General features: G+C 48.3%; 1 protein-coding gene across 2 annotated transcripts in view; it reads right to left on the reverse strand.

The window, feature by feature from the left end:
* C1qtnf2 (C1q and TNF related 2) overlaps positions 1–5136 on the reverse strand; it is a 28978-nt gene extending 23842 nt beyond the window's left edge. Inside the window, exon 1 of one of the 2 annotated variants that reach the window (XM_023713197.1) lies at positions 5073–5136. The gene's annotated coding sequence lies outside the window, so the exon portion shown is untranslated. The remainder of the gene's footprint in view (positions 1–5072) is intronic. The other variant, XM_023713198.1, reaches the window with a different exon arrangement.
* Between the last annotated feature and the right edge of the window lie 2296 nt (positions 5137–7432).

Below are 7432 nucleotides of genomic sequence, written 5' to 3' on the forward strand. Positions count from 1 at the left end.
GAATGTCCATTTTGTATCTGTGTATTCAAAGTGGTTAGGATAGATATATAGTTACATTCTCTTAATGAATAGAGGGATTTGTTCTAATGGTATTTGTAAATAGGATATCATATCCGCATCTTGTACAGCAATTAACCACTAGGAAGAATGTATGCAATGTGTTAATTATTGAGACTGTCCTACCAATTTGATTTGAAACTCTCTCATTGCTATTTGCTTCTCAATAAAATTATGAAAAAAAGAAAAAAAGAAAAGAAAGTAGCAAGGCAACAAAGGATAACCACAGCTCTTTCTGTCTCTTACATCTTAAACAGTATACCTGTCATTAGGATGGGTAGCACTCACAGCTTTAATCTTAGTGCCCTGACCCTAGCATTACACCATGAATCAAGCTCAGTGTCACATACTCTAGATCCATCCACCTCAGATAAAGCTCCAACTATGACCACATGAGGCTGTAAGGGGATAAGCCATAACACCTGGCATTCTTAGGAGGTGTTTTAAATTATCTGAAGTCTTCAGCAATGTCTCCTTTGAGTAACTAGAGAGTTCCCATTTACCTTATAATTTTGAATATCAGGTGAGATAGTTGCAATAAGTAGCTCACAGCAAGCACTCAGGAACAGTGTTATTCTGATATCATGACCCAAGTGGATTAAAATGTGAGAACACAGCCAGAAAAGATACCAGGAAGAGGGTGTGATGGTACAAGCAGACCTGGGCTATGTGGAGTTGAATGTGAGCTTTGGGGTGACAGCAGCTGGTGCTATTTTCTAACACAGCATAAGTGTGTATGTGGCAGGATTTCTATATGTGTTCCCTACTTTTGAGAAGGTTGTAAGGGGCCAGGAGATAGCTTAGCAGCATAAGTACCTGCCTGGCAAGCACAAGGTTCTGAGTTCAATCACAGGTACAAAAAAAAAAAAAGTTGTAAGACTCAGATCTAGTCATCCCATGATCAGTTTTTAAGATTGCTATGTGCAAGAACTGGCTGTAACGGATTAAAAAGGTACTGGATAGGGCCCTGTTCCCCAGGAGGTTACACCTAGATGAGTGTGATCAGCTGGTTAATCAAGTGGCCTCATGCAAATCACAAATAACACCTTGTTTTTGTTTTTGGTTTTTGTTTTAATTTAAAATTATTGACAAATTGGGGCTGGTGAGATGGCTCAGTGGTCTAAAGCACCGACTTAGAACAAGCTTGGCAAAGCACAGGGACCTCGGTTCAATCCCCCAGCACCACATGCCAGCCAGCCCCGCCCCCTGGTGGGCTGAGCTGGCCACACACACACACACACACACACACACACACACAAATAAATAAATAAATTTAAAAAAAATTATTGACAAATTAGGCCAGCCAAATAACTCAGTGGGCTGGAGGTTTGATCCCTGGGCCTATCATGCTGGCTCCACTCCTGGGGAGCCCTGAGAGGGCAATTGAGACTAGGCATGGTGGCACGCACCTGTAATCCCAGCTCTTGGGAGGCTGTAAACAGGCAGATCACTATAAGTCTAATCTAGTAGTAAGACCCTGAACACCCTGTAGACCCTTCCCTAAAATACCAAAAAAAAAAAAAAAAAAAAAAAATTGACAAATTAAAAATTGGAATTTTTAAAATTTTTTGAGATAGGGTCTCCCTGTGTAGTCCATGGACGGCCTTGATCTTGCTCTGAAGATCACCCACCCAGCTAGCCCCAGAGTTCCAACTACATTCACTCCAACTCCAGAATCCCTGCTCTTGGCCAGTGTGCTCTAGTTTCATTTATGGCGGAGGTGCAATCTGATGAATGCTATTGAGATCACAGGCTCTCCTTATGAACTGTCATGGCTTGATATTTCATCCCTCTGTAAGAGCCAAATAGTTAACCCTTCCAGACCTCAGCCCCTTACTCCTAAAGAGGACGCATTACCTATGTCTTCGCACTGGTAGATGAGACAATGCAGGAGAAGAAGCACAAAGAAAGCTCTTAGTCAATGGTAGAGGCCGTTAGCATCATCTCCGCCACTGTTGTCATCATAATGTGTCTACTATATGAATATATTAATTTTCAGATGAGAAGAACAGTTGGAAAATTTCAACGGATTTAGGAGAAAGCAAAATCTCAATTGAGCATAGAGAAATTACCTGGGATAGGAAGGATGCAAGTTCTAAGGAAGTACTCTACCACTGAGCTACATTCCCAGACCAAGCCAGTTCTAAAATATGCCTTATTCCCTGTCACTGTTCAGAGGCAGAATATCTGTACAAAGGCTCCTCACATGCGCACAGCCCCTCTCCACTTCCCTAAACTCTTCTCGGCTCAGGCCAGCTTTGAACTCATGGTACTCCTGCCTCAGTCTCCCAAATGCTTGGATTCCAGACACGTGTCACAATTTCCAGCTGGGAGTTTTCTATTAAAGTAAGAATTCTCAGCTTTTCTTCCCAATTTTGCTAGATCTGGCAAAACTGAGCCTGGGTTCTTACAGGTTACCACCTGGCTGCCCCTTGAAACAGAGCATGATGGGCTGAATCAGTCTCCCCGAAGTTTATCTGTTGAAATCCTAACCCCTGGAGTCTCAGAATGGGGCTATAGTTGGAGCTGAAAGTATTAAAAAGGTAATTACAGTAACAGGAGTCACATGAGTAGGTTCTAATCCACTATGCCCTGCAGCCTTGTAAAAAGTGGAGATTAGGACACAGACATACACAGAGGGTCAATCATGCGAAGAAACAGTAAGAAGAACGGAGGCCAGGTGTGAGGCATCAGACCCGCCAATACATTTATCACGGACTTCCTGCCTTAGAAACTGATAAAGGTCTGTACCCCGCCTATGGCACCCTGTGTTAGGAACCTGAGTGGATTAAGATATGAGGCTCTATTCTTGAGCAGACAGCTGTTGCAACTCCTGGTGCCACTGATCCCACTTATGGACAGTGCCTGCTGGCATCTGGACTTGCAACTCTGACCTAGAGGGAAAAAGCTATGCTTTTCTGTCTATGTCACAACTCCTTCCTTCGTTGTTTTGATGTTTTAGCTTCTTTAATTATTCCTACACTTCTAAAAGCTGATGTCACCGCCATTTAGCAGAAGACAGCGTAGCCCAGATAAATAAAACATTGTACTTCCCAGGTCAAAGATACCCAGAAACTAGGCTTGCTGACTCCAGACCTGGTGCTGAGCTCCCTGCTCACAGAAGAGTTATTGACAGTGTAGTGATGCATGCGGTACAGAAGAAGGCATTTATGAGTGAACAAATCTGGGAAGGATTTTTGGCTTGAAAAAAAATTGGCATAGAGTTTCTTTCAAACTCTAGGATTGAGCTTGATGGACAGAAATCAGATTTATGCACGAGTTCCTCTCATGGGGGCCAAGTAAGGGTGGCAGAGTCTGAGGAAGGTTGGGAAGTTGTGAACGTCTCTTCCCCAATCATGGACATTTGGGAGCAGGTGACTGAGACTGTGGAAAAATGTCCAATCAGCAGGGGGAGGAGGAGAGAGGAAGCAGAGGGACAAGAAAGGACGGCGGGATCTGCAGAGAAGAACATGAGTGCTCAGGAGTTCACTGAACAGCTGACAGAGGCAGGAAGAGCTCTGAAGATGATGGAAGACATGTGGCGAGAGTCCCAGTTCACGCACACAGCGATGTGCTGTAAGATCCAGTGGGTCACCTGCAGATATGTAGACATGGTCAAGATTCCTTGCTAAGAGGAAAAAGCCAGTTGCAGAATGGAATGCAAGTGAGTACATATGGAGAATTATTCTAAATGTCCATATAATAAACATTATGGACATTCCATAAAGGACACAAAATCTTGTTCAAGGCATTACCTTTCAAATTGGGAAGGCTTTTACTTTTCACCTTTCTGAAATGTCTGAATTTCTTAAAATGAGCGCCAGTAGTTTTATAACTTTTAAAACAAAAGGTAACCCTAATGTTTAAGGATTGTTCACCACATAAGGATGATGTCATTGCTTGGAGATGGCAGAGGCTGGCCACAGGACTGAGGGCACATGATGTGTCAGGATGAAGGTCAGTGTGATGACCCCAAAGGGGTGGGCTCTTGGGACTTGGTGAATGGAAGCAGAGGAATGGAAGTCATTACTGGGTAAAAACAGTCCCACACAGCTGGGACAGCAGAAACAGGAAGTTTTAGTGGTGCTGACTGGGCATTAGGCTTCCCTGGTTGTGTGGAGTACACTGTCACCGACACTGCCGCTGGGTCAGTGTGGTGAGAACAAGGATCTCTGGAGATGGCGGTCCCAAGAAGAGAAGTCTGAAAGGCTCTGAGAGATCCGTTTATGTTCAAAGAGCAGAGGAAGAGCTGGGGGTAGAACTCAGTAGGACGGAGCCTTTTTAGCCCTGGTTCAAGCCCCTGTACTGCAGACCACCACCACCACCACAACAACAACAACAACAACGACAAAACCCAAAAGCAGAGGAGAGGGTGCATAAAGGGCTTAGGGCGGTGGAGCCAGGTTAAGCTGAGAGAAGGTCCTGGGGTGGGGCGGTGGCAGGGGGATGGAGAAATAAGCTCAAAGGAGACGAAGACAATCCTTGCGGAGAGGCAGTGTGAGGAAGGAGGGAGAGAGGCGTTGGCGCGAGCTGGTGCTATCTCTTGCCTTTGCGCTGGGTCTCCCCAACTGTACACTGTAGTTAAAAAAGTGTGAAGAGCGAATTGTAGTAATGCACTCAGTGAAGTTAACTGGGATTATGAGCCCCCGACTCAAGGGTTCGGTCCCTGGCGGTGCAGCCGAGACCAGTCCCTCTCTTGTAGCCGGAACGACCTGTTGCCGAGGCAGTGAAAGCCAGTGGAAGGGACTGTCGGGACTCGGCGCACAGCAGGCGCTCGGTGCGCGGCAGACCCGGGAGTTACTGCTGCAGGGGTCCTTACCCAGCTCGGAGCGTCGTACACAGGCAGGCCTTAAGGAACGTTAATTCGCGTTAGGTCTGTACAGCAAGGAAGGGCTGCCCAGCCCAAAGTGAGGGGCCGCTCGCAGCGCTCGCGCTTCCGCCCCCGCGCCCCATCGCCCCCAGCACCTCCGCTTCTCCCCCAATCCCGCCAGCTGCTCTCGGCGCAGGACACTCACCCTCCGCGCCCAGCCTGGTCCAGGGACGTCCGGACCCACCGAGGGAGTGCTCTGTGGCGCTTGGCTTCCCTGCCTCTCTCGGCGGCCGTCACAGCCCTACGCTGGCCCCAGGCAGAGTTTTCCCGTCCCGTCAGGGGCCGGAGCCTCCCCTCTGTCACGTGGGCTGGCCCACGGCTCCCAGCTCCCTCACATGGGCTTGGAGAAAGCTTACAACGCTGGTGACAGCTGAGTGTGTCACTGTTTCTCTATGTGTAGACTTGTCAGTGTATCTGAAGGTTTGGGGCTGAAGGATATTATATCCCTGCCTTTGCGAGTATGCATGTGTCCTAAGAGAGGTTCGCAGGCGCCCTCAAACATCTGTCTAGGGTGGGTCTGAGGGTGTGAGTAGCCCCTGATAGGTTTCAACAGGAGCACATTTCCCAGGTGCTGAGCGTGCTGGTACTTGAGCTTGGATTTGAGTCTGATGCAGATGTTTAGTAAGCAGTGTGCATGTGCCTGTGTCCGTGTGGGGCCCGGGTGTGCACATAAGCGTGTACGTGTGGCAGGCGGCTGCTGCAGCTTGGTGTGGAACTGGAGTGCCCTTCATACCCAGGGTATCCGATAGTGGCTGGATGCCCACCTGTGCACTGGGTGCATGTTTAGATGTGTAAACGAGTGTGCACAGACACGCACCTATGTGAGTGTGTACACTGTGTGGCATCAGTGTGCAGTGGCTCCCCTGTGGACACGAGCATGGGCCTTGGTGCAGGTTTCGTCCTGCTGTGAGTGTGCACACAGGGGTAGTGTAGGTCGGTGTCCCCGTGTCCCTCATCTCTCTGCCCCCGGAAGGGGGATGCTCTCCTGGCCTGGCTCTCTCCTGCTGAGCCTCTAGTGGCTGGGCGAGGCCAGCTGTACCTGAGGCCTCCCTCCCAGGCCAAGCAGAGAGAGCCTGTTAGGTAGCAGGCAGACAAAGGAGGAAAGAAAGCTCTTTGGAGGCTTGGCTTTGCCCTCTTCCTGCTCCTCCTTCTGGTCTCTTCCATAAGTTGAGGGTAATTCCCTGAGCTGTCAGAGCATCTGGTTACCAGCTGGTATGTGATGCCGAGTGTGCAGGCAGAAATTTAAAGCAGAGACATGCCCTGACTCCTAGTGCTGCCCCCTGCCCCAGAAAAGTGGGGAGAGGAATAAATATTACCTGCACTGTTCCTCCCCACAGATGCAGATGTTTAGTAAGCAGTGTGCATGTGCCTGTGTTGGGACACTCGCCCTTGAAGGGATCTGGTAAGTTATTGAACTATATAGACAATTGTGACAAAAGTAGTATTTGAAAATACAAGTTTAATGTGACTGCAATACATATTAAAAATCATTTATGTGTCAGTCTCTGTCTTAGTCATGTTCTTGTTGCTGGGACTCTGTACCCAACACAGACAAATTAGAGGAGGTTTATTTTGGCTCATGGCCCTGGCTAACAGCAAGTCAGCTCTGATGCCCCCACTGTCTAGTCACCTTCACACCTGTGAGGCATTGGGGCCACTTTAGGTCTAAGCCATAATGGTACCAAGCTGGGTATGGGGTCACAGAGGAGGGACAATTAGGCTCAGCACCTACCTTCATGGAACTTATGGTCTGGCCATGTGGTCACAAGTGAAATGAATGCCATGAGGAGAAATGTTGAGGATAAAGCTGGCCACCAGGGGAAGTCCACGAAAGTGATGCTTCAGGTGAGCCTTGAGGGATGGCAGGATTGTTGGGTGTCTTGGAGGTGTGAATTGTGCACATGGATGAAGGAGGACAGGAGCTTAGGGCTTAGCAGGTCAGCTGAGATGACTGGAAGAGGATCCTCCATGGAGCAGCTGTCCTGGGTCCCTTGGGTTGTTCCTTGATGTGCCCGGGAGGGACAAGTAAAGAAACCCTGCTTGGGACTCTTGGACGCCATCCAGAGTCTCATGCACTCAGGAAAGCCCTCTCGTAGGACTCTGCATCTGCACAGCTTCTCTGGGGCAGAAGCTGAAGTCACTGGCATGCTGTTATTGGTAAGGAAATGGTCAGGGAACAGTGAGGGAAAGGCCGTGCTGCCGGACTGGACGCATTTAATAACTGTTTGCTGACTGAATGAATGGGGCAGATGGCTTTTGAACTTTCTGAGGAGACCTGATCCTGTGGTCCCCTGAAATAAGGAGATCCTCCAGGCCTCGTACTATGGGTCCCACTGCAGCAATTCAAAATATTTGTCAAGTGGCAGCTCCAGGGGCTATAGGAGTTGCCTCGAGTTGGAATGGAGCTCAGTCCTCTTCTCCCTAGCCTGTTTCTGTCTTTATTAATTCAGGAATTTCTTTTTTTATTTCCAATCTGAGGTCCTCTATACCTTTCTGCAGCTGTTT

The sequence above is a fragment of the Octodon degus genome, unplaced genomic scaffold, assembly GCF_000260255.1.
Source record: "Octodon degus isolate 3935 unplaced genomic scaffold, OctDeg1.0 scaffold00029, whole genome shotgun sequence".
NCBI classification, from domain to species: domain Eukaryota; kingdom Metazoa; phylum Chordata; class Mammalia; order Rodentia; family Octodontidae; genus Octodon; species Octodon degus.